This window comes from Oryctolagus cuniculus, chromosome 16 (assembly GCF_051225735.1).
Source record: "Oryctolagus cuniculus isolate XC-2025 breed Fujian yellow rabbit chromosome 16, ASM5122573v1, whole genome shotgun sequence".
NCBI lineage: Eukaryota > Metazoa > Chordata > Mammalia > Lagomorpha > Leporidae > Oryctolagus > Oryctolagus cuniculus.
In genome coordinates, this window is record NC_142882.1 from 39,369,955 (window position 1) to 39,376,969 (window position 7,015).

A 7,015-nucleotide genomic window follows, 5' to 3' on the forward strand; every position below is an offset into this window, starting at 1 on the left:
TATACAGAAGATCAATTTAGTATGTATTAAGTAAATATTTCAACAGTTCACACTCACACAGAAACACAAAGTGTAAAGTACTGTTTGATTACTAGTTATACCATTGATTCACACAGTACAACACATTAAGGACAGAGATCCTACATGGGGAGAAAGTGCACAGTAACTCCTGTTGTTGATTTAACAATTGACACTCTTGTTTATGGCATCAGTAATCACCCTAGGATCTTTTTTTTCCACTTATTCTACACCTCTCATGTCTCTTCACCATGCCAGACTATAGTCAAGCTCTACAGGGTCTTCTTTCCCCACAGCCCGTACCCTTGGCTGTGGTTTCACTGGATAGTAGGTAGGGACAGTGGGAATCCCATTCATCCAACCCTAGGATCTTGTCATGAGTTGCCAAGGCTATGGAAGCCTTTTGAGTTCGCCAACTCTGATCTTATTTAGACAAGGTCGTAGTCAAAGTGGAAGTTCTCTCTTCCTTTCAGAGAAAGGTACCTCCTTCTTTGATGGCCCGTTCTTTCTGCTGGGATCTCACTCACAAAGATCTTTCATTTAGGTTTTTTTTTTTTTTTTTTTGCCACACTGTCTTGGCTTTCCATGCCTGAAATATTCTCATGGGCTTTTTAGCCAGATCCAAATGCCTTAAGGGCTGATTCTGAGGCCAGAGTGCTGTTTAGGACATCTGGCATTCTATGGGTCTGCAAAGCATATGATTTTGTTTCATTGATTGCAAATTTATTTTAATTTTCACCCTTTTACTTGGAGTTTAGCTCATTCTTTTTAGCATTTGAAAGAGGGAGCTTAGAGAGTTTGTTTTACACTCCCTTCTGTAACACATTTAAAACTATAAATTTCAGTCACTGCTTTAGTTACATCTCACCAATTTTGCTATGCTTATCTTCAGTCACTTTATTTAAAATATTTCCTAGTTCTACTAGTGATTATTTCATAGAGCTTCTGTAGTGTTAATCCCAAGTGTTAATCACCAAGTATCTGAAAATATTGCGAATATCTTTTGGCTGTTTTTCAATTTCATTTTTGTGATCAGAGAACAAATTATATGATTTCAATCCTCTTATAAGTGTTACAGTATTTTAGAACTCAGTACAGAGATTATGTTGGTAATGTGGCATTTGCACTTGAAAAGCATGTATTTATCAATAGAAAAAGCATTTGACAAAATCCAACATGTATTCATGGCAGGAAAATAAACTCTCAATAAAAGTAGCAGTACAGGCCGGCGCTGCGGCTCAATAGGTTAATCCTCCGCCTAGCAGCGCCAGCACACCGGGTTCTAGTCCTGGTCGGGGCACCAGATCCTGTCCCAGTTGCCCCTCTTCCAGGCCAGCTCTCTGCTATGGCCCGGGAGTGCAGTGGAGGATGGCCCAAGTCCTTGGGCCCTGCACCCCATGGGAGACCAGGATAAACACCTGGCTCCTGCCTTTGGATCAGCGCGGTGTGCTAGACGCAGTGCGCTCGCCACGGTGGCCATTGGAGGGTGAACCAACGGCAAAGGAAGACCTTTCTCTCTGTCTGTCTCTCTCACTGTCCACTCTGCCTTTTAAAAAAAATAAAAGTAGCAGTACAAAGGAATTCCTTCAACTTGTTAAAAAAATTATCTAAGGGCAGACATTTGAGTTAGTAGTTAAGCTGCCATACCACATCAGTGTCTGAGTTTGAGTCCTGGCTCAGCTCCCAATTCCAGCTTCTGGTTAATGTGCACCCAGGGAGGCAGAAATAATGCTTCAAGGGACCAAGTTCCTGCCATTCACATGGGAGACGTGGATTGAGCCCCCAGCTCCTGGCTTTGGCTCTGGCAAAACCCTAACCACTGCAAGCAACTGAGCAGAGAACCAGCAGTTAGTACCAAGGAAGAAGAAAATACTTAAGTATAAATACAAAAAATCCCAGCAGCTAATTTTGTGAATATTGACAAACGAATTTCAAAGTTTGTTCAGAGAGGTAAAAATCTCAGGCAACATAATATTGAAAGATAAGAATAAAGTTAAAAGACTGCTACTACCTGACTTTAGAGCTTACTGTAAACCTACAGTAATCAAGACAGTAGTGGTGAAGTATAGACAAATAGATCAGTGAAATAAAATAGTGAGTCCCAATACAGACACAAATAAATATAGTCTGCTTGGGGCCAGTGTTGTGGTGTCACAGGCTAAGCCATAGCCTGCAATGCCAACATCCCATATGGGCGCCATTTTGAGTCCCAGCTATTCCACTTCCAATCTAACTCCCTGCTAATGTGTGTAGGAAATCAGCAGAAGATAGCCCAAGTGCTTGGGCTCCGTACCCAGGTGGGAGACCAGTAAGAAGCTCCTAGCTCCTGACTTCAGCCTGGCTCATTCCCAACTGTTGCAGCCATCTGGGGAGTGAACCAATAGATGGAAGATCTCTCTATCTCCCTCTCTCTAACTCTGTTTCAAGTAAATAAATCATACACACACACACACACACACACACACACACATATATAGTCTGCTGACCTTTGGCATTGGAGCAAATCGAATACAATGGAGAAAAGAATCATTTTCAAAAGATGTATTTGTTTATTTGAAAGGCAGAGAGAGAGAGGGAGGTCTTTCATCAGCTGGTTTAATCCCCAGTTGGGTGCAATGGCTGGGGCTGGGCCAGGCCAAAACCAGGAGTGAGGAGTTTCATCTGAGTCTTCCTCATAGGTGGCAGGGGCCCAAGCACTTGGGCCATCTTCTCTGCTTTCCCAGGCACTTAGCAGGCAGCTGGATTTGAAGTAGCAGCCAGGACTCAACCTGGCACCCACTGGGATGCTGGCATCACAGGCAGTAGCTTTACCCACTATGCCAAAAAGGAGTGTTTTCAAAAAATGCTATTAGCACAAGTAGACATCCACATATAATAAAAAATGAATCTAACACATACCTCGTACCCTTCACAGAAACTGACTTTTAAAATGGACCATAGGCCTGAATGTTAAACACAAAACTGTAACCCCCCTGGAAGATAACAGGAGAAAATCTATGATGGCCTGAGTTTGCTGTGACTTGAATATAACACCAAGCTCAACTTCATTGAAATTCAAAGTCTCTGCTTTCTGAACGAGTTCAAATAGAATGAAGAGACAAGCCACAGGGTACAAGAAAATATTTTCTAAAGACATAGATAAAGGATTGCTATACAAAATATACCAAGAACTAAACACTAAGAAAATAAACAATTTAATTAAAAGGTGGAGCAAAGGTCTTTAGAAACATCTCATCAACATAGATACACAAATGGCAAAGCAATGCAAAGTTGCCCCACATCGTACGTCATTGGGGAAATGCAACCAAAACAATGAGACATTACTACACACCTGTGAGAATGGCCAAAATTCAGGATACTGACAACACTGAACGACAACAAGGAAGCGAAGCAACAGAAAATTTCATCATTGCTGGAGGGAATGAACACTGGTACCCAATTTGGAAGTGTCTGGCCATTTCTTATAAAACTAAACATAGTCTCACCATACAACTCCACAGTCGCTCTCCTTCATACTTACATGAAGGAGTTAGGCACGTAAGAGTGTCACAAGTACTGGTGGAAGCTTTATGCATACTTGTCAAAACCTGTAACCAACCAAGATATCCCTCGGTGAAGGAGCAGAGAGCTAAACCAGGAGACTTCCAGACAATGCACTGTTAAGCAGCACTACAAGTAAATAAGCTATCAAGCCACAAAGAGACACGTGGAAAACTTTAATGCATATTGTTGGTAATATATGAAGCAACTAAAGGCAGGGGTGGGGGACCCTTCCAAACTTATTCAAAGAGGCCAGCACCACCTTAATCCCATAATCAGAAGTGCAACAAAAAAAGAGAATTATACACCAATATCTCTCTTGTACACAGATGCAAAAATCCTCAGCGAAGTACTAGAAAATTGAATCCAACAACACATCAAAAAGATCATCCACCTGGACTAAGTCAGATTTATCCCAGGAATGCAGGGACGGCACAACATATGCAAATCAATAAATGTCAAACATCCCTTCAAAAAACTGAAGGACAAACAAAAAAGTATGATTATTTCAATAGATGCAGAGAAAGAAGATGTTGATGAAATACAACACCCTTTCATGACTAAAAACCTTTTAAAAATTGACTACGGAAGGAAAAAACATAATCATCAAACACTCGAGAAGCCAAATTTTTCCATACCTTGTTTCTAATAACTTATTGCTTCTGCATTCTACTGGATGACACTGACCATGACCAAAGGGAATTAAATGAAGATAGAGATGCCTTTCCAAGAAAAGATTGAAAGGAAAATTTTAAAAAGGTAGCATACTTAATCCAGAAAATCCATTTTAACCATAAAACAATGAGTAGCTTATTTTTTACAAAGCTTTTCTTTATTCATAGTGACTATTCTGTATATATGAGAATAAGCACACTGCATTGAATATGCACAGTAACACTGGACATTTTCTGGCCCACCAGTCCCTCAAGTTTTGTGTGTGAGGAGACTGACATACAGATGGCTTGCTAATTTGGACAGCTGATTATAATTATTCACCACCATTAAACTTCTGCTCCAATGCTTTCCCACTGAAGTTGATGAGGCAGGATGTTGAAAGAAGCTTTTTCCAAGGAAATTATTTTCTAATTCCTAATTGCCCTCAAGAATATTTAAGAAAAAGACTGCTATGATGTATGCATGGATTTGCAGTAAATCTGTCATATGTCTTCTTCAAACGGGAGAAATGTCAAAACACAAACCAAAATATAAATGAAGACAATACATGTTTCTTCCTGTTTCCCAAATATCAGTTACGCAACAGCCCATTAGTTTGACTTACCAGTTCACCTCCAGGTAATTCCATGGGTCTTGCAAATATAAAAACCTTTCATGTTCTCTACAAATTGATAAGGCATGCTGAGGAAAAGTTAAGATCTTCATTTTTGTGGCTTCTGGATTCAGAATTCTGCTTTCACTCTTGCTCTCTCTCTTCCGTTCCAATCCAAGCTTGAAATTGTCTTTTTTGATTTCTACAAAACAAATAAGCAAACACAGTTAAGACTCAGAGCAGAATAGGCTTTGTGAAATGATTCCTGGAGTGGAGAGGGAAAAAAAGTTCATGTTGAAGACCTAACATGAAGTTGAAACTGAGCAGCAAGAGCCACCCACCTGAGGATTTCCTCTGTGGACTTCCCTAAGGGGGACCGCACTAGTTTTCTCCTTCATGCACTCTGGGTACTCTTCAACCTGTAGGTTCCTCTTTCCAGCTCCATCCCATGTTTCCTCTCACCTCTCCTCTCCTCTGCAGAACTAACAGATCCTTTTCTGGTCTTTCTCTAGCATCATCATCGTCTGCCTTTTTCTTGTGCGCCAATACCATCTAAGACCCAAGTCCTTGGGTTTGTGGGATCTAACCTCCTGCTTGCAGAGCCCCTTATATCTCATTTCCAATTCTACTTCTACAAGGAATTCTGGTGAGAGTTACTCAAAATGTTGATTTTCAGTGGCCAGCACTGTGGCATAGTGGGTAAAGTCACAGCCTGCTGTGCCAGCATCCCATATGGGTGCCAGTTCGAGATCCAGCTGCTCCACTTCCGATCTGGCTCTCTGTTAGGCCTGGGAAGGCAGCAGAAGATGCCCAAGTCCTTGGGCCCCTGCACCCATGTTGGAGACTTGGAAGGGGCTCCTGGCTCCTGGCTTCAGATTGGTGCAGGTCCGGCTGTTGCGGCCAATTGGGGAGTGAACCATCAGATGGAAAACCTTTCTCTCTCTCTCTCTCTCTGCCTTTCCTCTCTCTCTCTGCGTAACTCTAACTTTCAAATAAATAAATAAATCTTTAAAAAAACTTTAGAGTTCATGTCATTTGATCATATTCTCGGTCTAGTTATGGAAGAGCCAAGACAGTACTATCCAACCCTGTTAAGCACCTACTATGCACAAATCAGGCACAGAGCACCGACCTGGATACAACCATGAAGGCAGCTGAACATATCTAACAGTTTGTAACATAATAAAAACATACTAAAATTTAAAATTAAAATTTAATAAAAATAATATGAAGCCACTAAAATATTGTTAAGTATGTTAGGACATGGCATTTTCTAAAAAATGACTTTTTAACATAGATTCTGCAATATAGCATAGTCAATCACTATGACTGATGTGAAATTACCTTGTTCATTTAGGAGATATGATATTACTGCATGCCAATGAAAGGAAACATTATAGTTTGTAAACCTAAAAGGTAATAAAATCTAAAGTCTAGCTTCAGTAGTCATGTCCATTGCAAACATGACATTTTCAAAAATACAACATGAAAAAACCTTTTAAAAATTCTTTTTCCTATAATACCCTTCATGTTAAAGGATCAAATTTCTCAGGCTTAAATAAGAAAGTTACACAGTAATTTCTCCTTTTGATGTACAGTATCATTTACTTCTGCTTTATTAAAAAATTACTAAAAGTAAAATATTATTCTATTTTTTCAATAAGCACTTATCAACTGTGCTCTCTACTAGACAATAAGAGTTAGGTTTTAGCAAAGGCAAAGTTAGAAAAGCAGAAATAATCTTTAACCTCACAAGAATATTCATGTAACAGTAAGAAAACCTTCAAAGATTCACAAGAGCCTATTAACAATTTACTATACAACATACTATCAAGTACACAGGAATTGGGAGGACAGTAGCAGGGAGTATTCGCTGTGTGTTGTGGTTAGGCCTCTAGCTTAAGACTTAGTTAGAAAATGGAACTTAAAGGTTATTTGTGTAATTGCTGTACTGAATTAGCACAATCTGTGACTTAATTGAAAAATATTATTTTTATTCCTATAATTATTCTGTAAGCCTTATTGATTAGGAGCAATTTCCACTAGCATCAAATGAAGAACTCCAGGCTCACTGTCAGATAATAAACAGAACTACAATCACTTTAAGGCAAACACAACCTCGATTCGCATTTACCACATAATGTCTGAGATGGGAATCGTTTTTTTGTAAAATAGATTTAACACCAACTC

General features: G+C 39.7%; 1 long non-coding RNA gene across 1 annotated transcript in view; it reads right to left on the reverse strand.

Moving 5' to 3' along the window:
• LOC138845845 (uncharacterized) overlaps nucleotides 1-5,010 on the reverse strand; it is a 69,598-nt gene extending 64,588 nt beyond the window's left edge. The window contains exon 1 of the long non-coding RNA XR_016223043.1: nucleotides 4,838-5,010. This is a non-coding gene — a long non-coding RNA (uncharacterized LOC138845845). The remainder of the gene's footprint in view (nucleotides 1-4,837) is intronic.
• Between the last annotated feature and the right edge of the window lie 2,005 nt (nucleotides 5,011-7,015).